The sequence below is a fragment of the Lytechinus variegatus genome, chromosome 13 (genome assembly GCF_018143015.1).
Source record: "Lytechinus variegatus isolate NC3 chromosome 13, Lvar_3.0, whole genome shotgun sequence".
Lineage (NCBI taxonomy): Eukaryota > Metazoa > Echinodermata > Echinoidea > Temnopleuroida > Toxopneustidae > Lytechinus > Lytechinus variegatus.
The window spans coordinates 34,441,230-34,468,124 of NC_054752.1; the positions used below are offsets into that span (position 1 = coordinate 34,441,230).

Below are 26,895 nucleotides of genomic sequence, written 5' to 3' on the forward strand. Positions count from 1 at the left end.
TAAACACAATACTACTACCTTTTTTATCATTGTCATTAGAACCAATTTATAAGCGGATGGACAACAGGTATATGAAATAGAATGTGGATGTAAACAGAATGACAATAACCGGTACCATATAAAGTCATAATGCATTCCTGATTAGAACTATTCCCTTCAGAAATAAAAATTATATGAGTTGATTGCTCTGCTTTGATTGCTTTGAAGTACCATGTACTTTTTGAATGCAAAGATCAAAAAGAGCGCGGAATTTTGGGGGACAGTATCGTCTGGAAGCAAACGAAGTAATGGGTAAAAAATGTCTAGGTGGATTTACTCTATGGAATCACGATTCATACATGGCGCAAAATACTCGTGTCATCAGGAAGATCAAGTATCAGAATATGGTAATTAGATATGACATTATTATGATGGTGTGAATGATGATGATGATGACCACGACGACGATGATGATGATGATGACGATGATGTTGATGATGATATTGATGAAGATAATGATGATGGCAACACGACCACGACGATGATGATGATTGATGATGATGAGGATGATGATGATGATGATGATGACGATGATGTTGATGATGATATTGATGAAGATGATGATGATCGCAACAATTATGACTGAATGATACCCCCCCCCCCCGAGAAGAGTGATAATTGTGAGTATTCTTCTTCACCTACTAAGAGGGTCAACATTCATTTCGTCCGTGGACGTCGAGTATCTCTCATGATGCAGGCCAGTAACTACAATTGAACCACGAGCCTGATGATTCATGATTTGTCAATCGATCGTCAGGGCTCCGTAACACAAAGGTCAGCGATTGGTCGCCATTTTGAAAGAATAATTCTGATTGGTTCCTAGTCAGTCTACTGAGCAAAATGCGCATGCAACGAGGATCTTGATTGGTCATTTCATTTAGCGATTGATCGCTAACCATTGTGTTATGGAGTCCGGATCGCGCTGGAAAGGTCCATGAACTCCGACCATCTTGATTCAAGTCATACAACACACTTTGAAAACTGCTTCTAAAGCTGAAATACCAGATTTAGGAACATCTCAGTACAACTACGTCTATCCATATGTCTTTCTATCATGTCTGTTATTAGAATCAGAATTATTGTGTCCAAACAAGTGCGACAAAAAGTTATGATTAAACTGACTTGACATCTTGCTTACTCTCGTATTATGAATATGAAATATCAAACACCTGTATTGCTTTAAGAGTGTAGGATGGTCACTATCAGAAGATCTCCTTTTGTTATATATTCTCGCTGCTTAATATTGTAAGATTCTATAAATAAATAAAAATGATGGTGATTTCATTCAGGAAAATTACAATGTGTTATTTGGTAAAGCTGGTGTAATAATATGAAAATAATATTTTACTAGATAAATCGCGCAGACATAAATGCCTTTATTCTGTTATTCATTTAATTACAATCATGATAATCATCATTACGCTATGATCTTTTTACAAAAAGAAGAGTTATTCATTTCGGCAAAATATAACTGACCCTTTAAGCAAAATAAAGCTGATACGAAAAAAAAAGGATGATACAACATCCACTTTCGTTCTGTGTTTATCAAATTGTCGAGAAGTGTTGAACCGCACATGAGGTTGCACGACGTCAGATATATTGTTCACTACGTCATAAAAGACAATAATTAGATGATTAGAGCATTACTAATAAGATTCCGTTTTTCAAATTCTTGTGTATCGCATGCCAGAGATTCTTCGACTTGATCACAACACGCGGTTGAAAAGGTTCAGGAATAAAAAGTGTTTCCATGACAACTGAACCGAACGAAAATAAAATTCTGAATGGAATATTTATGGATACACGTAGGCGCGGTGCCTTAAATTCAGTGGAATTTGTATTTTAAAAAGACGTTGCCAATCTCCCTATCAAAATATAACTTGCATTCATAAACATCAACTCATATTAAAGAGAGATTGTCTAATCTTATCTCGGGCCTTCAAGCATTGTAAGAGTTCTCCATTCTCAAAATATGACCATTTGGTGAAGAATCTTGTCATTTGTAAAAAAAAAAAAAAAAAAAGCGAATAGCACTGCAAACCTGTAGGTATTACTGCATATTTGAAACTTAAAATCCATTGATATTCATTTTCTTACTTAAACAATATACATGTATTACATATTTTAATTCATGCTGTAAATATAGAAGGTTGGATAGGGAAAGATGGTTCCGTACGCCCGAAAACAAGCTTATGCTGGCTACACTGAATTAAGATTTAACTAATTCATTACAGTGTTTTCCCTACATAGTACATGTATATTGTAAATTGCATATTACAAGGAAACAAACTACCCATGGAGAACATACGCACATTGGACTACCCCGGACTAAAACTGCAAAATCTTCCGGGGCAAGAAGTGCAACATGTTCCAACTTCTAGATCTAGAGGACAACTCAGGCAAAAAAGAAGAGGGCCTCAGTCGTGATGTTGGGTCGAGCAATATCAGTAGACTAATAGAGAGTGGGCGCCGCGTGGAAGCGAAAGAAGACAAAAGAATACAAGGCCAATAATAGAACAAAAGACCTTGTGGGAATTGACACCGAACTCCGATTTCATATTTCCAATTATGTCTATCCGCTTTGTGACATTTTGTTCAAATAGGACTGATGATGAGGGATGGTTAAGCCTTGAATTGCATTAAGTCTGCGAGGTGACATACACCTTTATCTTATTATGAATAAATTGGTTTTAACCCGAAATGTTTTATGCTAGTTGCTACTGTGATATTCTGGTTTTTCTGGGAGACAAAGAGCGGTATTTGTTAAGATTTTGCAAGGAATCATTTATTTTATGTTAATTTCAATAATATTCCTGCTTTGTTAAACCGATTCGCATGTTTGATTGATGTAACGATTTAAGTATAAAAACATAGTACATTCATTCTCCTCATCGGGAAAGGAAGAACATGTTATAATGCATGCTATAGTGGCGGGGCCGTGGAAACGAGGGCTAGGTAGGCTTCAGCCCCCCCCCCCGACTTTTTTTTTTCAAAACTCTGTACAAAAACGTAAAAATGACCATCTGACTGTGATTTTTGTTGACGTTTTCTTTTTGCATGGTCAGAGCCCCCTCCCCCCCTCCCACTTTCGAAACCGTTCCGGGACTCGTGAGTAGGTGTGGATAAAATAACTGCTTAAATTATTAATATTTAGAATAATATCACTTTTTCATTCCATTATAAAGATTACTTCAATTCCTGGGTTTTATTACATCAATTGGCTGTTCTGATATGGTTGATCCAGCTATATGTTGAAGTTATTATTGATTTTTTTCCAAGATTCACGCAATCTCGTTCTATCAGTGAGGATGTTTTACTTAGCCCCCCCCCCCCCGTATTGTTACATAATCGAAATACGTCCTTGGAGAATCACTTACATGGGATTTTCCCCGGAGATGATTGAGTGGGGGTTTCTCTATTTCAATCAGCATTTTCTAATACATATATTTTATTTTAAATCGAGACTCTGCCTCGAAAGCACATCAATAATTAGTGACCTGTGTCTGCCCTTTAGAACACACTTCTACATAATTGCAGCAATTGTTGCTATGACCTCATTGACTTTGAGCAATTACCTTTTAACAGAATATTATATGTCCCAAACATTGCGTAATCCATCAGACACGGTAATGTTGGAAGACAATCTTCAAAGGCGATGAGTCTGTAACGCGAGGCCTTTTGTACGAACAGAATGTTCGCCTATCGATCCTGGGGTGGTAAGGGGTAAACTGGGTGTTGTTGTTGTCGTTGTTGTTTCTGTTGTTGTTGTTGTCAGTGTTGCTGTTGTTTCAAAGACTTAGTACGGCCTACAACTTAATGTATACTGTGATACATACAATAAACACACAACAAACTATACACGCGCGCGCTATCAACCCACCTCAAGCACAAATACACAAATCACAACATACCATAACTAACCCCGCTCGCTCACGCACCCCTCAGTTACACACACACACCACATTCAAGCGCACAGGGACACCAATCAAGTTGGAAATAACACACACACACAAAACTCGAGGCAACTCTTGAGATAACTTTTCTTGCGCTGAGATTAAAAGCTTAACTTTTTATTACACAGTGGCACCTTCATAATTAATGAGGACGTTCGACCCTCAACTAACCAAAAGAAAGACCATTATTTTAACTCAAGGGATGAAATATGATTGTCAATAATTTTTTTTCTTCCTCATTATCCATGTTATTAGACAACAGATTCATTCTCTGGCCATTAAATTTCACTATACCATCGTACATCGAGTAAACAAGTGCCGAGTGTCATAACCGCTGTCCTCTGTACTATATTGCACGATATATTGGATAATTTGTTTATCATTTGAGGTCGTATCATCGAGGCAATGTTTATCAGTATTAAGAGTAAACGGCCGGAGTTTGATTTCTCAGACTATATCAATTGAAGTCCTGATAGGCTCTGGAGCCTTCGTTCAACCATTTCTTATTTCATCGTTTGTTAAATTTTGATGTGAAAAATAAAACAAATGAGGGGGTTCTTGCGGCGTTTGCAATGATGGAGTAAACGGGACAAAATCAGATATAGCATTAATCAACCTTTTTAACCAAACGCACATTTTTTGTCTTTGTTTACGAAAGAGGTGGGCAGAGAAAGAAAATATATTTTGAATATTCCTAATCAGACGCAACCTGAATGTTCTCGGAATAAATAACCTGATTTCGCATCCTAAGCCACATTTGCCGTCGGGTTACTTTTATGTCAATATTAAGTAAGAATTGGCCCTCCTACCTTAGCAATGAGATTAACTGAGAAGTAAGTCCATTTGAGGCATGCCGTCAGGGTAATATTTTTAGGAACCAAAGTAGAAATATGACAGTAAGTAAAGAGAGAATTGAGGGGAAATAGAGGAAAATTTAAATCGACTTGACTTTATCTTGTTTTGAACCTGCTGAGCCACTGGTGCTTATTACTGTGATAGGTTGTGACAGTCTTTTATGAGGTAAGTACAATTCTCTATCAAGCAACATTAAACAAAGTTAACAACCCATTTGAAACATGCTCCTTTGACAATTTGTAACGAAAACTATCGCCTTAATATAGGAGTATATATCACGAGTTATTCGAAATCATTTTAAATAAAATTGGAAGGATGTAAAAAAGCCTATGCAATTAGCTATTTCATTTTCGCATATATGTTCGGCAATCCTAGAATCCAATTTAAAAAAATCAAAATTCAACTTACTTGATGGGAAACAATAAAAAGTAAAAATTTATTTTTATATGGTTCATCTCCCCCCCCCCTCCCCTTCCCCATGGGCTTTCAAAATAGGAGAAAATAGCATAAGGAATATGCAGTATTACAAGACCTTTTAACTGTATCTGAGAGGCTGAAAAATTTATCAACTTTAAAAATTACACGTAACTAGTTATTTCAATTTCCATGGAAGGCCTTACCCGTGAGAGTATCACATAGAGAGACTCGTACTTGAACGAACAATTTGACTACAGGACGCATTATATGGGTCTGATTGGTGAGCGAAGATATTCATTACATGTTTCCTCTTAATAATTACAGGGAGGCGGGCGAAAAATAACCGTATCACATTTTCGATATAAAAGAGAGAGGGGTCTCCTCGAATGTTGGAAAAAGGGTGATTACACTTTCTTATTTGCGGTATTGCTGTGAATCACATTCGATGGAATTCCCAGAGGGTACACATGGAGCCTCAATGGAGGTAAAAGACATTACAGTTTTTAAAAAACATTAATATTGGAACCTATTTTTGAAGACACCGTTGTACCATGATTATTACCCCATGTGGTGAAAGAATTAATTAAAAATCAATGATTCATTATCAATCAAAGTTCAATCAAAGTTCATTATCCTAAATCATTTAATACGTTCTACATAATTGTTCACAGGTCGAATTTCATGTGTACAATGACCCAGCCCCTGTACGCTTCTTGATTTTTTTTTATTTGCCATATTCTATCCAGGTTCTGACAATCGTCGACTTATGAACTTATTCATTCTACGTTAGTTGGTAACCACCTTATTCTTTGTTTTATAACATTTTAAATGAATTCGTCTCAGATTCCCTTTATCCAGTAAGACTGGTATATATGTTTTTCCAATTTATGTCAAATAATTTGTATCACCTTGATAATACAATCGATATCCCATTGTTTCTGATTGCGCTTTGGTGTTTGAGGCCTTCGGGCAGAAATGATTATTGTTAAATCACTAGAAAAAAAGATAAGCAGTAATTGTTCGTAGACCTCATTAAAGTTTTACTCGGTGATGTTAGGAGATAATTACATGTATTTCGAATATAATCGAGATTGAACATTTTCCAATCATGTTCGTTTCTTGGAAGGCGTGTACAATTAATAATCAGGGGAATCTTAATGTTCTCATTAGTTTTTGGTAAATTAAATCGTTTATTCATCTATCGAAGACAAAAAAAAATCATTTTCTGAATGATTAATATACTAGCAGCAGAAAATAGAAGAAGAAGAAGAAAAAAAGAAGGAAGAAGAAAGGAGAAGATGATGAAGAAGAGGAGAGGAAGAGAGTATGAGGAAAAAGAAAAAGAAAACGAGAAAGAAATGACGGAGACGAAGAAAAAGAAGAGGAGAAGAAGAAGAATAAGAGAAAGAAGAAGAAAAAGAATAAGAGAAAGAAGAAGAAGTAGACGGAGAGGAGGAGAAGAAGAAGAAAGAGGAGGTGGAGAAGAAAAAAAAGATGAAGAGAAAGAACAAGAAGAAAGAGAAGAAGGAGGAGAAAAAGAATAATAACAAGGACTAGGAGAAGAAGAAAAAGAAAAACCAGAACCATAGCAACAAAAGGGAAGCAGAGGAAGAAAAAGAAAAAAAGAAGAACGATTAGAGATGAAGGGAAATGAGGAAAAGGAAAGAATCAATCTATTTCATAAAATGTATATTGCACGAAATTGCAATCTTAAAATTAATTGTGAAAAATAATAATGAATTTTTCGAAATAATAATGTCGGGATTTTCCCCGTTCAAATTGGTTTGCAAGAATGGAATATAGAAAACGTTTCAGGATAAAATTTTATTTGCAACTTCTCTTCCTATAACAAAGTAAATGCATTTAAATGCGGGTCAAATCACAATGAACAGCTGAGAGGTCTTTGTCGAAAAAATGAACCCGAGACAGCTGACTCCTGATCGTCATAAGATTCGGACCTGATGGGAAAAAATGCAAATATGTTGATTGTAAAGATTCATGGACGAACATGCTGTTTTGATTTCCCTGTTTTCGACAAAGACCGCTTGCTCCTGAAGGGAATTGATAATAGCTTTTCTACGTTCCAGAAAGCATCTACGTAGTAGTAGTAGTAGTGGAAATTCCCTGCTCACTTTTTAATAACAGACTCTGTGACTATAGGACAAGTAATATTATTTTTATAATATCATATCGTGAAGATTAGTGGATTTACGAAAAGTAGGTGCTATATCTTACTGGCCGTTAAATTCGCATTTAAAAAAAATGTAAATCATTATAAAAGGATACAACGTTCACTAAAAACTTTTATAAAGTGAATGACATTCGATTTTTTAGAAAAACTAAAGCTTTTTTAGAAACACTTGATCACCGGTTTAACATACTTCGACTTGATTTTCTATTTTGTCTTATTCTGACAAGACGGTTTGTTGCTATTGGAAATGGCGAACTACATTTCGACCATTAAAAACTACTACAGAAGAAGCAGGAAAACATTCTCTTTCGTTCTTTTTTCGGGGGTATAACATTAGAGTGGAGAAAGAATGGTTAGGTTTTCTCATAATATGAGTTTTTCCTATTTTCACAACAATGCAGTTAAATAGATAGAAAAGTTTATTGTAACTGAATATGACATGCACCGAAGGGGGGGGGGCTAAAGATACAATACGGTATGATTCTATTTGGGAACAGTTTGGTAATGGACGGAGGGGTGTTAACGCACATGAGGTTGGATTTAAAATCACCAAAAAGCTATAAAGCTGAACTAAACTCTAAGTCAAATTTTCAAATTCTGTTGATATAACTGTTGTAAATCTTTAGAGTTTTTCTAATGCGAACTTTTCAGAATGCAATGTTCATCCAAATAGATTCGTAAACCATCCATTTCGCCAGGGGAGTGAAATGACTTGTCGATGTTTTATCCGACACGTCCCATTTCATTATACAGTTACATAGTAACAATGCTTCATAGGCAGTCAAAATCAAGAAAGGTTGCCAAATCTGACAACCTGTAGGACAAGAATATCGATGAAACGCTCCACTTGTATCTTCCTTTTAGATTCTCACCAGGTAACGTCTGTCATATCCAGTATTATAGATGTTCCATTTCTGCAGGCTTTTCAGACTATTTTGTGAATTAGACATGTCATGATTATATACGTACTGTCAATCTCTTAGTCTTAATGTCCCTTAGTCTACACTTTGAATATATATATATTAGTAAGCCTTTGAATATGAAAAGACGAGCATTTATTTCATGTTTAATGACATTTATGATTTATTCGGGCTTTACAGTGGAACTTTCTCCGCAAGCTTGTTCCTATAACTCTCTCAGTATAATCAGAGTGTCTAATTCAGCTAGAAATCCTCCGCGAGAGAACCCTCCTTAAGAAGGCTTAGTAGACGAAATAGTACACGAAGCAGTAGCTACAGCAGTTGTAGCTACTGCTATTACTATTACTATTTGGACTACAACTGCTACGGAAAGCTCATTTATGGATTTCAACAAATTTGTATAAACCATGTGAATGTAATTATCTCATTATATGCAAAAAGACAGAGTCCTACGTACATTAAACAATGCCGATAGAGACTATATCCCGGGGCCTAATTGCCATGTCCTAAAGGAAATATTCTACGATGCTCATGATCGGTTGTTTTAACCACAATAAATCTTTTACTACAATCTGATTAAAAACATAAAAGTTACATCTTGGTGAGAGAGGGACACACACGCACCACCCGCACACTGCACCTAGCACACTGTATATAGTGCACCAAGAATACCACCACAGGATCACCACATCACCTGAAGCACTGGCAGCACCTGACACAGCACAACCCTCTCCAGGACAGCGTGTATACGCTTTTGGGGAGAGTACTTCTTCAAGGTTCCAGGTATAGTGCATTTAGCTCCAACTACATTTATTCAAATGAAATTGAAAAAATGGATTTCACCTGCAGCTATTAATGAAGCTTTTTTATTACACATGTTACGTGGCATAAATTAAAAACGGCATTTGGGCTGAAAGCAGTTTAAAAAAGTAAGTTTTCTTCAAAACCAACTCTAAACATGGAAGCTGCAATAATACTCATAAAATAACATTAGCAACAAATAAAGATAATGGAGAAATATTTTTATTAAAGTTGCTGTGTTGCTCTGCGAAGCAAGATATCCGAGATTGATGAAGTGAATAACGATTGCAATTGGAAAAATGTTCTACACTTTAACAATAGAAATTCATCGCATTTCGATTTTATGAAGTGATCATACGAGTCTGGTTGCATTGGTGTCAACTTCGGTTTTCCAAAGTTTTAGTTACATTCTACTAAAACGAACTAAACAGTAATTTCTGTCTTAAATAAATGATACAGTTATAACGAGAAATAATGATTTTAATCAATTGGTTCTTCATCTCGGCATTTTTATTTTTATTTGTTAAGTGTTTGTATTTATCTCGAAATCTTTCCTGATCTGGTTTTAGCATTGTGTTGACCCCGCCCTTGCAACGCCAATCGATTTACCTCTCATCAATTTCCACAAGGTATTTGAGCGTTAATTAAATTTGTATTCTGCTAATTTGAATGCGTTTTTGAGCGTTTGAAACCAAAGGAATTTTCAATACATGGATTCCTTTATAAAAAGACAGTTTAATTCCCCAAAGAATGTCATTTCGCAACAAACATGACAAAAAGGGTCATCGTTATTAAAATGTGTGCCAAAAAATCAAGAAAATATCATTTAAGAATTGTTCCTCGTTCCAGTCCTAATTTATGTCTGTTCTTTACGAACTCACCCGTATTGTACTATTGATCAAAACACATGTCATGCGTACCGTAAAAAGAAATCAATTCTAAAATGCCTTCTTAGAGCACTTTGATTATGCGTGAGTGGTAATCGCAGCTTAATTAAACGGAAAATAACGTATTACAGCAGGGGCACGTTATACACACGAAATAAACACATATTGACATAATCTTTAGCTTAACTTACCCTTTGGAGACACCCGTTTTCTGGAATTTTATAACGAAATTTGTTGGTGGATGTAGCAGCCGCGGAACGTTTCTTCGTTTTCTCTGCGTGTCGTAAAACCTTTGGTAGTTTCAAAACAGAAGGTAACAGATACACTTGTTGGTAGAATCTCTCTCGTATTCTCCAGGGTTTTTCCTTATTTTCTTTTCTCTTTCTCCCCGTCTGTCTTTATTCTGTTCCACTCGCAAACTGCGACTCGTGCGGCGCGCAGCGGACACTTTTTAACAAGCCTGGAGTGGATGCGTGTGGTAGAAACAAGCTCAAGAGACCTTCCGCGTTCTCTGATTGGTCGGTTCTCTATGACGACATAAATGTACACTCCTCCTGGAATATCCGTTTGCTCGTACTTGGCGGAAAATGGAAAGTGGTATACAAAATCAACCAATCCACAGAATCACGTGTATCTATGACGCATTTTAGCAATGATATGGGGGCACTTTAAATTAGTATACACGGTATAAAAGAAGAAAATCAACAAATAAGTAGGATAATCATTCTGGAATTTCGTGCGTGGTAATAGAAACATCTATAAATATACCGGAACCATTTTTCTCAAGGACCTTTAAATCAACATCTATCTGTATTTAATCTTCTTTTCTTTGTGACGTTTATCTTTACTTTCCATTTAATTCTTCCATTCACTTAAAGTATTAAGAAGAATCCTCAGTAACAGTGACCAGTTTGCCCACTTATATTTCCCAGCAGTCATATGAATCTGAGATGGTAGGATAACATATTTATTTAAAAAGCAATGTTTTGATTCCCCCGCGTACTTCTGAGGTTGATACCTTTCAACCAAATATGTCCAAATCTTATTTAGTCTTTATTTTTTTCTTGAGAAGTAAGAATATAGAAACCTTTTAAACTCTCTATTTCTTAAAAGAAAATGCCTCTGAAGTTCCGTTATAGATTGGATTTTTTTCAAAACATACGGACAATAACTTCCTGATTTCGAAACAGCAATGCATAATGAGAAAACACTGGGGTTTTTTTTTCTCTCCCTCTCTCTCTTCCTGGATGTTGAAGACAAACCGCATTCGGTAAAGACCAAAGTTTGTCATTGGATGGATGTTCAGATATTTGATAAAAATCTTCAAAATAATTATTATGTTGTACATGTATAGAAATTCAATCTATATATGTCGTTCGTTATTAAAGTTAACTATTTGTATGTTTTTATCGTTAGCAATAGTTATCGGTTTATAATAGTTCGATTTAGCTCTGTCTGCAAAGATGTGGAGGCCAGTTAAAAGACCACAACGAATAATGGTAGGCCTGTATGGTGAGAATGAAGTGATGAAGAATATTAGACACATATAATAGCTTCATATACATGATTGTTCTAGACTCCGTCATTGCGATATGGAATAAGATGATTGATTTCCACATCCCATTCATTTTATAGCTTGTAAAATTTTAATGTAAAATAAAAATGTGGTGATGCAATATTACTATTATTTTATCATCTGCAGTGTATCGGGCAGAAGCGCGTTATTAAAATCCTAATCATATTCTCGACTTGTTGAGAAAATGCAAATTAGCAAAGTGTGATACTCAGCATGATAAACGTAATTAAAAAAGTAATAGTTACAAAGCAGTAATAAAGAATGAAATTCAATATGGCGCGTATCATATGTTTTTCACAACTACGTGTATAACTTTTATTCATGAAAGGCGCACAATTCTTATTTCAGTAAGTTGTTCATAAATTAGGTACAGTTTTACAGAGAGTGAATGTTAAATCGATCTTCTTTAATTATTTATATTAGCTTAAAATGAAATCTCATTTGGACTAAACATTTTTCGTTATCATCGAAATTAAGTAAAACTTTATATCACCATTTTGGCCTGTTTACAAAAGGAAATTCAGACCAATTTTGGATATAAAGTCAGAATTAATTGGATATCATCTCTGATTTAGCATACACTCCAAAGGAAAGTTTACCCGATATTGAGTAAAGTGGGGACATGCATGTTTGTTGGGCAATAGGATGCCAAATATTTTGTCGTGTTGAAATTTACCCTTCAAAAATGCATTTTGCCCAATATTGCCCAGCAAATATGAGTGTTCCGTTTCTACCTAATATTGGATACATTTTAAATCCTGTTTTTAGTGTATCACACACGAATGCCAATTGGAGTAACAGCTTTCTTAGGAAAAAAAATCCTCAATAAAATTTTATCAATGTGTCGATCTATTTGAGTTGTTTGATAGAGGGTGTCAAATTTCCAAGCATTTTCATCTTTATGATTTGCATGACAATACAAGTGAGAAAAGAAAATCAGATCCCAACTATTGTTGAGCATGTCATCTAACAAAGGTAATCTGGTATATATTTTTGATCTAACCCTCAGGAAAGGTTGGGGGTAATGTAAACAGCTATCTTCTACCCAACTACCGCAAGGATTTGATCAGTAGCTGGGTTCGGCTGTTGTAAGTTGTGGCTGTGGTGTTGAGGTGGTAGAGGATGAAGAGGTCACCTCGGTGTTTGTACTTCCGTGTCAACCTTCTTTCTTCAGTGACACAAAGTTTTCTCATGGACGAAGGGGAGGTTTCAAGTTCAATCGGAAAAAAATAAACCCTACTCATGTCTTAATAGGCAAATTTATTTTTTTTTATAACTAAATTCGAAAAATAATCACATTTCCTAAGCATAATAATTCGTAACTATTTGAATTCCACCAACTGCCAGACCATGTGATTTATTCACCAAAATATGTGAATTAAGAACTGAGTACGAAGGAAATACTTCACAGAATACGCACGATACACCCCAGTCACTCGACAAATATTGGCAAAGCAATTAGAAAAAAAAAACACAGAGACTCATTTTGGACAGTATATCTCCAATCACTGTCAAAACCTAATTATCAATGGATTGTAACAAAACGCCAGTACGTGAGGTACCGTAAAACGTAATTAGCATTATCAAAACGCTATTTCAATAAAATTTGATAGATGTATTCTAGACTAGTGCCTTTTTCAAAGCGATTTGAATGTGTGGAAGTGGGATGAAGTAAATGTTGGTGTGGGTGTCAAGTTCGTGTCACTGAGTATGTATGCATAACGAGCTGTAAGTGATTGATGGTTCATGGGTCCTATGTTTTGTGTGAGAGAGGGGGTTATGTGCGTGTGGTTTTGGGTGTGAGATAGAGTGTGCGTGTGGTGTTGGGTGTGAGATAGAGTGTGTGTGTGCATTTGGTTTGGGGTGTGAGATAGAATGTGTGTGTGCGTGTGGTTTGGGGTCTGAGATAGTGATCGTGTGTGTGCGTGTGGTTTTGGGTGTGAGATACAGTGTGTGTGTAAGTGTGGTTTTGGGTGTGAGATGGGTGTGTGTGTGTGCGTGTGGTTTGGGTGTGAGATAGAGTGTTTGTGTGTGCGTATGGTTTTGGGTGTGAGATAAAGTTTGTGTGTGCGTGTGGTGTTGTGTGTGAGATAGAGTATGTGTGTGCGTGTGCGTGTGGTTTTGAGTGTGAGATAGAGTCTGTGTGTGCGTGTGGTTTTGGGTGTGAGATAGAGTGTGCGCGTGTGTTTGTGTACATGCGGGTTTGTGTGGGGTGAGTGTGAGTGACGGTGCGTGTAGGTTTAAGTGTGGTGATGGGTGAGGTTTCTGAGGGTAGATAGCTCTGGGGAACTTTTATTTAAACTACGCCTACCCAGAGGGACATCAAGCTCGGACAAAGAAAGTGGAGGGGCACCTTTCGTCTGCCAAACAATAGGTGCCCAGACCTCCACTTTCATTGTATGAGCCCTGACATTCCACAGCCTCTGCGCGTACCATTGTTCTCTATATCCATTTCTTTTACAATACATTGATATTTATCACACTCTAAAAACAGTTTACCCAACATTGGATAAAATGTGTACATATATGCTTCCTGGGTAAAATGATACAAAATACTTTGTAAATTTTACGCAATGTTACGTAGAAATTTATCCTTTAAACTTGCATTTTACTCAATATTATGGGAAAAATTACGCAGCAAGCATGTTTCTTCCCTTTTTACCCAATATTTGGAAAAATTTTACTCAATCTTTTTTTTAGAGTGGATATGTGTGTGTGTGTATGTGTGTTTGATGGTGTGTGTGTACATTTATGGATGATTATGGCTGATGCGAGGACAACTGGTTCAAATTCTAATTATATTTACCACTTGCGAAAACTTATCTACGGCTTTGATAAAGCAAACCTAATGCGAGGTCCACCAGCTCCCTTATGACGTCATAATGCCTTGATTGCGATGATAAGCCACAGGTATTATGGTGTAGTTTTAGTTGGATTTACTCTGCAGTTGACACTGTCACTCTATAAAGCACATCACACGATTAAGGATGTCACAATAGAATTCTCTCGTAATATTAGATAGGCGTCAAGGGGAGAACGCGGATGCCCTTCCCCCTCTAAAACAGCCGTGAGCAACTACTCAGTTCATTATTTTTTTTCTGAAATGTTTATTTAATCATGATTATTTCAAATTTGAAATCACTAAAATCAATTAAACGTATAGGAATTGATATAATTGATATGATATGATAATAAAGACAATTGCAGTTCACAACAAAGCATATTGAAAGCGGGAGAAATATTTATAATTATCCATTTATTGTTCAACGCCCAATCTGAAGTAACTTCTATTCTGTTTATCATTTAACACTTTAGGAACTTTCCGTTTGATAATTATAGGCTACTATTTTCAAGGAAATCAAGCACCTTTTTTTATATTCAAACGTAACTTTAGTTCACTCTTTTGTGAAACACCCAGGGATTTTCTTTGACGTCCACTGGTTTTACTTTCGGAAAGAGAGCTGTCAGAATTTTTTTCTGGATTAGAGGAAGTTATTGATAGATGTGCTAAAACTCCCTCAAAAAGGCAAATATTTAATCATGCTTAATCGAACTCTGGCAAGTTTTGTACAGGGTGTCAGAAATCACGGAAATGGACACAATAAAAAGCAGCAGGCTGGACTGAGTACTTCTAATAAAATCATTTACTCTTTGCATTTATTTATGATGTTTGTATAAAGTGTCAGCTCGTTATCATGATTGTAAGATCCTATTTGCATTGCAGAGTATTATTGAGTGTGTTACCTTACAGATCTCACAGGGTGTACTTGATATGCAATGAATAAGGATTTGTCCTATTCACTACATATGTTTAATTATAGTCGTTCATTAAGTAGGGTTGCGACTCTCAATAAAGGGTATTGAGAAGAATGAATGAACATTCATTTTGCTAGATGATATTGCTAATCGGGCAGCTATTGATATGAAAAATAATTTATTTTGCACTCTTTTTCCTAACTGTGTGACGACCATGTCTTTTTTCTTATACTGTATCATATGCATGATTAATCATTTTGTTAAAGCTTTCACTTATGAATATTGTTATAATGCATTGATAATATCTAGTCAAAATCAAATAAAAGAAATATGAAATGACTGCAGGGAATAGATACATTAAGCACAAATCATAGATAGGATCTGACTTCTGCTTTAATTGTATCCATCTTTTTTTTTGGACAAAGCTATTTTTAAAACCTAGAGAAAAAAAAGATAATTTTTCGCTTAACCTTTATATATATTTTTTTCTTTTTTTCTCTATTTCTTTTTTTCTGTCTGTCTGTCTTTCTTTATTTATTTTCTTCATTCTTCTTTCTTTCATTGTTCTTTCTTCTTTCTTTATTTATTTCTTTCTTCCTTATTTCTATATTTTCTTTCTTTCATTATTTTCTTCTGTCTTTCTTTCTTTCTATCTTTTTTTCTTTCTTATTTTTTTCTTTTAATCATTCCTTCCTTCTTTCTTTTTTCTTTCTTCCTTTCCTTCTTTCCTCTTTCAACTATCTGTCTATCTCGTTTTCTATCTATATATCTATTTATTACTACAAAATGCCTGAGTATGCATACCGTAGCCAATTATTGGTGGACCCTCTGTCTTGATGATCGGAATATGCCATCTATATAAAGCAACATGAATAATATAAGTCTTAATAACTATTATTCAGAACCCTCACTACATTTGAGGTTTACCCTTTTCTAGTGCCCTTGTTAATCCCGTGTTACGCCCCTCACCAGTCGCTGTTAACTAAGGATCGAAAATAGTAGGGAGGAACCATTCGTCATCCGCAATCAAATAAATGACTTATATTCTGTGCTGTGACCTTTTATTAGGATTAAGAGGGAAGATGCGTAGTACAACTCTACCAAAATCTGTGATGATCGAAGAGGCTACGTTGACCATTGCAATGATTATTTGATTAAATGATAATGTGTATTACATATAAAGATTCATAATTTTATAGCAGGTATTAGCGTGTCGCTCACAAATAATGTGTTAGATCTTAACTTATAACAATAATATTTTTTTAAAGCATGCGGCAATAACTGACATAACACGTTATTGGCTCGTATTTCTGAGCATAGGATTATTGCCCAATTTGGGGCAAATCTATAGGAGTATATACTGGTAATGGTTCAATCTACACACTTAGCGCTCAAATTATTAATAGCTGTCTTTAGGATGATAACTAAAATCGTCTTCTTGACTAATAAAGAATGGATGAGGATAATACAATTACTAATTTATGTTGTGTATACTGTAAGCAGGAATGCTGTATTCATTATGTTGAGAAACGGAAACTCATTTGTGGTGAATAAATGTTGATGAATCTTGTAGAAAATCGAAGACAAAAAAAAGGATCTGCAATAAGTTCCGGTATCGAATCACCGTCTTGTCACATGAATTACAATATTTATATTTTTCTTTCTGAATTTGACAGGATGAGTCATGATTGCAGCCTTCTGGGCCTGTACCACCAATCAATCAATCAATCTTTCTCTTTTATAATTATAAATATACTACTTGTATACCATTTCCATTTTTTCGCAATCTGTCACATGTCCACACAAATACCTTTTTTTTTCTTTTTTTTTTAAACAAGTGCACACCAACTAAACAAAACAAGTGCACACCAAGTTACCAATAATGCACATAGCATTTCCATTTATTTGAAAGTAAAAGAGCATTGTACATTGAATGCGTTGCTCACGGATATAGGTGCCGCGGCCGGGATCGAACCCCGGACTTTCTATGTATAGCCAGGCGCCTTAGACCACTCGGCCACGGCACCTCAACCATGCCATTACAGAAACAAACGAACACACCCACATTCCACCCACACACACATCCTCACCCCCAAACTCACAAAGAAAAAAAACCCACATCATTCGCACCTTACCAACGTAACTGCGCTCCACACACGAATGCGCACAAACTTCTCTCATATTCACACATGCACACCCCCCCCCCCCCACACGCATGGATAATTTCAATTTTCTATGGGAAACTTCATCTATACTTTATGATCGTCTCATGAAGATTACACGCGTTTATTACACACCCATTGAAAGGCTTTTCAGAGCGGAAATTCATTTCATTAAACTCTCTGTCCTGGCTTGCACTTCCCCTTCCTGCTTTTCTTTATAACATAGAAATATTTATCTTCATTAAAATCTGACTAACTAATACAATGGTTATTTCGAAGTATTAATCACAAGTTTTCCACGAACCCCCGTATCATTAGTAAATGTGTGGCTCTCTTCGGATTTTCTTCACATCCGGTTGTGTCACTTTCACTAGTGGACACCATGTATCACCGAACCTCCAATCGCGCTTTATGGGCCAATAATGCCAACTATTCTCTTTAAAGGTTCGTTAGGAAAATGGTAAGTGATACCACATGTGTCTAAAAAACTAGATTTATGCGTACATAATGTCTAGTCACAATTAGCAAGGAGATATGTCGGCCTGATTAAGAGCGTGAAAAACGAAAGATATTAAAGGACAGCCCTCGAAAGTAATTAGCGGGGCAATCGGTTCCTCTGAATTCACACATCTTCATTTTTGTTTTATCTTCATTTCTCCCCCCCCCCCTCTATCTATCTCTCTTGCGTGTAGCTACTGACCGATGTCATTTATTTCGGAGTCATATTTTCTCGTATTTATTCTGGATGCTTAAAGGACAAGTCCACCCCAACAAAAACTTGATTTGAATAAAAAGAGAAAAATTCAACAAGCATAACACTGAAAATTTCATCAAAACCGGATGTAAAATAAGAAAATTATGGCATTTTAAAGTTTCGCTTATTTTCAACAAAATAGTTATATGAACGAGCCAGTTACATCCAAATGAGAGAGTCGATGATGTCACTCACTCACTATTTCTTTTGTTTTTTATTGTTTGAATTATACAATATTTCAATTTTTACGAATTTGACGATTAGGACCTCCTTGCCAATGGAACTCCACGTGTTCAGGGCAAAATAAAACTTTGTTTCACAGGACAATGATGAGAAAATTAGAATATTTCATATTTCATATAATAAAATACAAAAGAAATAGTGAGTGAGTGATGTCATCAACTCTTTCATTTGGATGTAACTGGCTCGTTCATATAACTATTTTGTTGAAAATAAGCGAAATTTTGAAATGTCATAACTTTCTTATTTTACATCCGATTTTGATGAAATTTTCAGCATTGTGCTTATCTGATTTTTCTCTGTTGATTCAAATCAACATTTTTCTGAGGTGGACTTGACCTTTATATATCAAATTATAGATATTTAACTCCCTCAAGAATATGTTGTCATTGATTTTTTTACTCAAAATCATAACGTTCAAAAAGTTACAGATATTTCAATCAATTTGAACTAAAATGAAGGAATAAACATGTTTTTTATTCAATCAAATTTGTTCAAGTCACACCAATACGTTCCTCTTCAGTATTTTGGTTTATGCTTTTTGTAGAACAACCCGAACATCCGGACCCTGCGTTTCATAATACATGTGATATAAGAACTATATCACAACCCAGTGATATACATGACCAGTTATTTTCTTCTCTGCCATATACCGTTACGAACCATGAAAATATGGTTTCAATACAGGTAAACAAATTATATCCGCTTTTACTCTCTAATATATACTGGGGTTCTTCATATGGATAAGTGATCTGAAGTCATCGCTAAGAGATCATAACGCATCAATTACCTGGATAGATTTTGGGCAATTAAACCATCCTCCTGCCATACATGCGAGGGCGCAGGTTAAGTACCGCGCGATCAAAATTCTAATCAAAACCGTCAGAAGCCAGCTCTTCGTTCAGACAAAAAAATAAATTCTTCATTCAACTTTGTAATTACTAAAAAAAAATAATTCAATATTGGATAAGACTGAGACACATGACTTCTCTTTGTTTTTAAGCGAACGTCACCTCACGTTTATATGTCTCTGTGGGGGCCCGGGTTCGATTCCCCGGCAGAGACATTTTTCGGCATCAACCATTTTTCCAAAGGGCAGATATCTCTGGGAACCTTGATTTAGGCTACGCCTGCCATTATTGTCTTCATATATATTTTTTTCACAAGATCTTTAAAGACAAGAGTTGCCAAACATGCATATGTCCCATGCATCTCCATAATCAATTCATCTTCGATTAGACATAAAGAATACCGATATCGCCAAAATAAAAATCGTTAACATAGTTCTACTGAGTAAGAAATTTCGTGGTCTGAACTGATACAAGAAATTTTCCAGATTAAAAGAGAGAGGTAGTAAATCACATATCAACTGTCTCAATGGAACACAGTAAATCAAACATTGACATGTTCCAATCATTAAAAAATACAACCCACAATTTCCGCAATATTTCCTTCCGATTGAAGTTGAATCATATATATTTTATATTATTTGAATCTCGAAGACAAAGTTGCTTACAAACATTTCATGTAGAACAACCAGTTCGAGTACAGTTATCATGGTTATTACAAGTATGAATTCTAAGTGTAAAATAAGGACGATAGTTTGATCAACCAAAAATACTGAACGTAGAAAATAAATAACAATGGTTTTGTCTTATCAAATATACCAGTAAGGGGAGCTAGCTCAGATGGTAGAGCGCTCGCTTTGCATGCGAGAGGTACCGGGATCGATGCCCGGGTTCTCCAAAACGAAACTTTTTGTAATAAATTGTATTTATTTGGGAATTCAATGAGTAAAATATAAAGTCTCTTATGCATTAAAGTAAGGGGAGCTAGCTCAGATGGTAGAGCGCTCGCTTAGCATGCGAGAGGTACCGGGATCGATGCCCGGGTTCTCCAAAACGAAACTTTTTTTAATAAATTGTATTTATTTGGGAATTCAATGAGTAAAATATAAAGTCTCTTATCCATTAAAGTAAGGGGATCTAGCTCAGATGGTAGAGCGCTTGCATTGCGTGCGAGAGGTACCGGGATCGATGCCCGGGTTTTCCAATAGTATGCTTTTCATCCACTTGTTCTTAATTTTTAGCAATTTTCCATATCAAAAACCCATTTTTAATTACGATCTGTATTGTATTCGTTATGAAAATCATTATCATTATTACATTATTGCATTACGGCTTGGTATTATATTTTATTTTTCATAAACTACTTATTATGGAGAATTCTGAAAAATCTACATCAGAAAATAATTGTAGATTGTGATGCCAATGCGTGGTGAACATGCCTGAAGTACAATTATCATGGTTATTACAAGTGTAATTTTAAGTGTAAAATGAGGAGGATAGTTTCATCAACTTAACTGAACATAGAAAATAAATAACTATGGTTTTGTCTTATCAATTATCCAAGTAAGGGGAGCTAGCTCAGATGGTAGAGCGCTCGCTTAGCATGCGAGAGGTACCGGGATCGATGCCCGGGTTCTCCAATACGAAACTTTTTTTAACAAATTATATTTATTTGAGAATATTTTAAGTAAAATATAAAAGTTATCCAAGTAAGGGGAGCTAGCTCAGATGGTAGAGCGCTCGCTTAGCATGCGAGAGGTACCGGGATCGATGCCCGGGTTCTCCAATACGAAACTTTTTTAACAAATTGTATTTATTTCAGAATATATTAAGTAAAATATAAAATTTATTGAAGTAAAGGGAACTAGTTCAGACATGTCAGATGGTAGAGAGCTCGCTTTGCATGCGAGAGGTACCGGAATCAATGCCCGGGTTTTCCAATAGTATGCATTTCATCCACTTGTTCTTACTTTTTAGCAATTTTCCATATCCAGAACCCGTTATGAATTACGATCTTTATTATTTTCGTTGCGAAAATCGATATCATTATTATATATCATTTACAATTTTCATTGCAAAATTCATTATCATATATCATTAATTATGGGAATTAATGGTGTTGCTTTGTTATACGGCTTGGTATTGTATTTTATTTTTCATAAACTACTAATTATGGAGAATTCTAAAAAATCTACATCAGAAAATTGTAGATTGTGATGCCAATGCGTAGTGAAGATGCCTGGAGTACATTTATCATGGTTATTACAAGTGTAAATTTCTAAGTGTAAAATGAGGACGATAGTTTGATCAACTTCATAAAAATACTGAACATAGAAAATAAATAAGTATGGTTTTGTCTTATTACTTATCCAAGTAAGGGGAGCTAGCTCAGATGGTAGAGCGCTCGCTTAGCATGCGAGAGGTACCGGGATCGATGCCCGGGTTCTCCAATACGAAACTTTTTTTAACAAATTATATTTATTTGAGAATATTTTAAGTAAAATATAAAAGTTATCCAAGTAAGGGGAGCTAGCTCAGATGGTAGAGCGCTCGCTTAGCATGCGAGAGGTACCGGGATCGATGCCCGGATTCTCCAATACGAAACTTTTTTAACAAATTGTATTTATTTCAGAATATATTAAGTAAAATATAAAATTTATTGAAGTAAAGGGAACTAGTTCAGACATGTCAGATGGTAGAGAGCTCGCTTTGCATGCGAGAGGTACCGGAATCAATGCCCGGGTTTTCCAATAGTATGCTTTTCATCCACTTGTTCTTACTTTTTAGCAATTTTCCATATCCAGAACCCGTTTTGAATTACGATCTTTATTATTTTCGTTGCGAAAATCGATATCATTATTATATATCATTTACAATTTTCATTGCAAAATTCATTATCATATATCATTAATTATGGGAATTAATGGTGTTGCTTTGTTATACGGCTTGGTATTGTATTTTATTTTTCATAAACTACTTATTATGGAGAATTCTAAAAAATCTACATCAGAAAATTGTAGATTGTGATGCCTGGAGTACAGTTATCATGGTTATTACAAGTTTAAAATTTAAGTGAAAAATGAGGACGATAGTTTGATCTACTTCATAAAAATACTCAACGTAGAAAATAAATAAGTATGGTTTTGTCTTATTACTTATCCAAGTAAGGGGAGCTAGCTCAGATTGTAGAGCGCTCGCTTAGCATGCGAGAGGTACCGGGATCGATGCCCGGGTTCTCCAATACGAACCTTTTTTTTTTACAACTTGTATTTATTTAGATAGATAGATAGATAAATGGATTTTATTAAAAACATCATGTCTCGCAGTAAAAACTGAAATGAACATGAATTACAGATTAAAACAATTACAAGGACAAAAAGCAATATAAAGTATTAACATAGGAATTTAAATTAAAATTAAGGGGTCACTCTCGCAGTGCACTTAATTTCGGCAAGGAGGAATACATTTCCAGGCACCCCAAATGGGGTACCTGTAGAAAATTAACTTTGAATGCAATCATCCAAAGTGCACCACGAAAATGACCCTGTAAATACTTGACATGAAAAAAATCTATATATAAAAAAATACTAAGTTCTTACTTCGGTATAACAAGGCATAAATTAAACTAGATTCGATTCATAAAAAATCATGAGTAAAGTTAAAACTATCAAAATTGTACAGAGGAAACCATTAGGACTTTACATTTATTATTGATAAAATACTTTACTACTAATAAAATAGGGAAAACTAGCATTTATATAAAACAGAATTTCAAAATATATGGACCCTAATTGCACTTAAAATTAGTTACACCAGTGACTAGGCTTATTTATGTGAGATATTGCACGAAGAGAGAGAGAGAGGTGGAACGAGAAGTATTACATGTATATAAAGTCATCAAGCAATGGAAACCTCATATACAATGAATAAATTAAAGTTATATAAGATATAATTACAATTAACGCCAATATTTAATTATAAATGCATTGTCAATGGTAACTTGTATTTTTTTAATTATTGTTTTAATTTACATTCCATATAAAACCCAGTAGTTTCGCTTTTCATTTCATTGATTATATGGTAAATAAGTATGTATGTAACCTTTATGTACGCAAATTGTGGTTTAGCAATTTTCCAAATAATGTAAATATAAACGTTAACTAGTTACGCCAGAGTTGATATTCCAATACATTTGAGACCAGTAGGTGTGCAGGGTAAGACGAAACCATGAGATGACATAATTTTCTTTTTTAAAAAGTGTCAAAAGCCAAAAAATTGTAAAAACTTGTTAAATACAAAAAAAATAATCTCGAAGTCATGCAATCAGGAAAGTGTCACTTGTTCATTTACAGTCCATATTCATTCAGCAGTCTGTGGAAAAAAGGAACAGGACTGTTTTTCATTCTAGTAGTTCTACTTCTTGGTTCAACACAGACACGTTGTTTCCTAAGCTCTCGACGATGTTCAGCAGGTGCAAACCATCCATGTACTGCATTCAACTTGAAAGCACTGCGAGCAAAGGAAAGACACAACTGAACCCTTCTTTCGGACAACGTCTGCAAATTTGTCACAGAAAGAGCATTTTGGTATGATATGTACTGATTCGATAGGATGATTCGCAGAGCACGTTTCTGGACGCCCTCGATGGTCTTAGCCTGCTGTTGGGTGAGGGAACTGTGCCAAACTTGACATGCATATTCCAAAATTTGTCTGATAAAACCGGTGAATACTAATATCATGTCATCAGGAGGGCAAGAAAATGGCTTCAACGATCGCAACAAGAACAGACGGCGATTTGCACGAGAGACAATAGCATCTACATGTTTATCCCATCTAAGATTATCCTGAATTGTGATTCCAAGGATTTTGGTGTCATTCACTTGCTGGACCGTTTCCTGACACAATTCAATGTTAGGTTGTGAACGAGTGGTTTTACTAAATGATACTTCAAATGTGACACACTTCTTGGCATTAAGTTTAACATAGTTGTCCTCGCACCAATTTTCCAGATATGATAGAGCATCAAGCAATCTGTCCTGGTGGTCACTAGCTTTCCGTGAACAGGCAATAGACATATCATCAACATATTTCCAATGGTTTACCGATAGATCCCGCATAAGGTCATCGATCAAAACAAGGAAAATTAGTGGGCCCAGACGTGTGCCCTGTGGCACTCCGGCATCAACGCGTTGCCATGATGAACAGGTGTTGTGGAAACGGACGCTGTACTCGCGCTCCGTCAGGAAGTCGCATATCCAGGAAATGACAGCAGGCTGTACACCTAGGTCAATCAGCTTCGTGATGGCAACTGTATGGCTTACACGGTCGAATGCCTTTTTAAAGTCAGTGCAGACAACAGTAAAATGTTGGTTGGAGCTTCAGCTTTCTTCGCAAGGAAGTTGATGAAATCGACAAGGTAGTGAGTTGAGAATATATTAAGTAAAATAGTAAAATAGTAAGTAAAATATAAAAGTTATTGAAGTAAGGGGAACTAGCTCACAGTAAGATATAAAGTCTCTTTTGTATTAAAGTAAGGGGAGCTAGCTCAGATGGTAGAGCGCTCGCTTAGCATGCGAGAGGTACCGGGATCGATGCCCGGGTTCTCCAATACGATTTTTTTTAACAATTTGTATTTATTTTAGATTTAAAGGACAAATCTACTCCAACTAAAAATTGATTTGAATAAAAAGAGATAAATCCAACAAGCATAACACTGAAAATAACATTAAAATCGGATGTAAAATAAGAAAGTTATGACATTTTTTAAGTTTCACTCATTTTCACAAAACAGTTATATGCACATCCTTGTCAGTATGCAAATGAGGAGACTGATGACGGCATCTACTCACTATTTCTTTTTTATTTTATTATATGAAATATTTTCATTTTTCTCATTTTCAAATGAAACAATTTTCCTCCCTAGACATATGAGGTACTATAAATGGTTCAGTCAAATTGGTCCGAATTGTCAAAATCCGTAAAAAAATTGAATATTGTTATTAAAAAACCAAGAGAAATAGCAAGTAAGTGAGGGATATTATCGACTGTCTCATTTGCGTGTCACTGAGTTGTGCATATCACTGTTTGGTGATAAAATAAGGGAAACTTTAAATGACATAGCTTTCTTATTTTACCACCAATTTTGTTGAAATTTTCAGCATTATACTAGTTTGAATTTTGTCTATCTATTCAAATCAACATTTTTCTTGGGTGGACTTTACCTTGACTAAAATATAAAGCCTCTTCATAACTAAAGTTATGGGAAATATAGCTCAGACTGTAGAGCGCTCGCTTTGCATGCGACAAATACTGGGGTCCGCATACGTTCGTAGTTCCGAAGGTTCGGATATTCCGAAGGTTCGTAATTCCGAAGGTTCGTTAGTCCGAAAACGAAATGAGGTTCGTAATTCCAAAGGTTCGTTAGTCCAAAAAACGAAGTGAGGTCCGTAGTTCCGAAGGTTCGTTAATCCGAAAACGAAATGAGGTTCGTTAGTCCGAAAACGAAATGATTAACGAACCTTATTTCGCTTTCGGACTAACGAACCTTCGGAACGACGAAGCTAATTTCGTTTTCGGATTAACCAATCTTCGGAAGAACGAACCTTATTTCGGATTAACGAACCTTCGGAACATCGAACATTTTTTCTTTTTCGGATTGTCGAACCTTCGGAATAACGCAAGAAATGTTCGGATTAACGAACCCTTTTACGTTTTCGGATTAACGAACATCGAGGTAAAGGCAATTTACGTGTTTCGGAATTACGAACCTTCGGAATAAAGAACCTTCGGAATTACGAAGTGTAACCCTGGAATCGATGCCAGGGCTCTCCAAAACGAAACTTTTTCAACAACTTGCATTATTTTGAGTATTCAATGACTAGAATATAAAGTCTCTTATGCATTAAAGTAAGGGGAGCTAGCTCAGATGGTAGAGCGCTCGCTTTGCATGCGAGAGGTACCGGGATCGATGCCCGGATTCTCCAATACAAAACTTTTTTTTTAACAAATAGTATTTATTTGGGAATTTAATGAGTAAAATATAAAGTTTCGTATGCATTAAAGTAAGGGGAGCTAGCTCAGATGGTAGAGCGCTCGCTTAGCATGCGAGAGGTACCGAGATCGATGCCCGGGTTCTCCAATACAAAAACTTTTTTAACAAATAGTATTTATTTGGGAATTAAATGAGTAAAATATAAAGTTTCGTATGCATTAAAGTAAGGGGAGCTAGCTCAGATGGTAGAGCGCTCGCTTTGCATGCGAGAGGTACCGGGATCGATGCCCGGGTTCTCCAATACAAAACTTTTTTAACAAATAGTATTTATTTGAGAATTTAATGAGTAAAATATAAGCTTTCGTATGTATTAAAGTAAGGGGAGCTAGCTCAGATGGTAGAGCGCTCGCTTAGCATGCGAGAGGTACCGGGATCGATGCCCGGGTTCTCCAATACAAAACCTTTTTTAACAAATAGTATTGATTTGGGAATTTAATGAGTAAAA

The 26,895-nt window shown here is 35.6% G+C and overlaps 10 non-coding genes across 10 annotated transcripts; all 10 read left to right on the plus strand.

Annotated features, from left to right (window-relative positions):
• Positions 1-20,224: 20,224 nt before the first annotated feature.
• On the plus strand, positions 20,225-20,297 carry TRNAA-UGC. Its single transcript has one exon. It is a non-coding gene; the product is annotated as a tRNA-Ala (tRNA).
• Positions 20,298-20,377: 80 nt separating this feature from the next.
• Positions 20,378-20,450, plus strand: TRNAA-AGC. The gene has a single exon. It is a non-coding gene; the product is annotated as a tRNA-Ala (tRNA).
• A 516-nt stretch (positions 20,451-20,966) lies between these two features.
• TRNAA-AGC lies at positions 20,967-21,039 on the plus strand. Its single transcript has one exon. It is a non-coding gene; the product is annotated as a tRNA-Ala (tRNA).
• A 73-nt stretch (positions 21,040-21,112) lies between these two features.
• TRNAA-AGC lies at positions 21,113-21,185 on the plus strand. The gene has a single exon. It is a non-coding gene; the product is annotated as a tRNA-Ala (tRNA).
• Positions 21,186-21,776: 591 nt separating this feature from the next.
• Positions 21,777-21,849, plus strand: TRNAA-AGC. Its single transcript has one exon. It is a non-coding gene; the product is annotated as a tRNA-Ala (tRNA).
• A 73-nt stretch (positions 21,850-21,922) lies between these two features.
• TRNAA-AGC lies at positions 21,923-21,995 on the plus strand. The gene has a single exon. It is a non-coding gene; the product is annotated as a tRNA-Ala (tRNA).
• Positions 21,996-24,933: 2,938 nt separating this feature from the next.
• Positions 24,934-25,006, plus strand: TRNAA-AGC. The gene has a single exon. It is a non-coding gene; the product is annotated as a tRNA-Ala (tRNA).
• Positions 25,007-26,309: 1,303 nt separating this feature from the next.
• On the plus strand, positions 26,310-26,382 carry TRNAA-UGC. The gene has a single exon. It is a non-coding gene; the product is annotated as a tRNA-Ala (tRNA).
• A 235-nt stretch (positions 26,383-26,617) lies between these two features.
• On the plus strand, positions 26,618-26,690 carry TRNAA-UGC. Its single transcript has one exon. It is a non-coding gene; the product is annotated as a tRNA-Ala (tRNA).
• A 79-nt stretch (positions 26,691-26,769) lies between these two features.
• Positions 26,770-26,842, plus strand: TRNAA-AGC. Its single transcript has one exon. It is a non-coding gene; the product is annotated as a tRNA-Ala (tRNA).
• Positions 26,843-26,895: the final 53 nt, after the last annotated feature.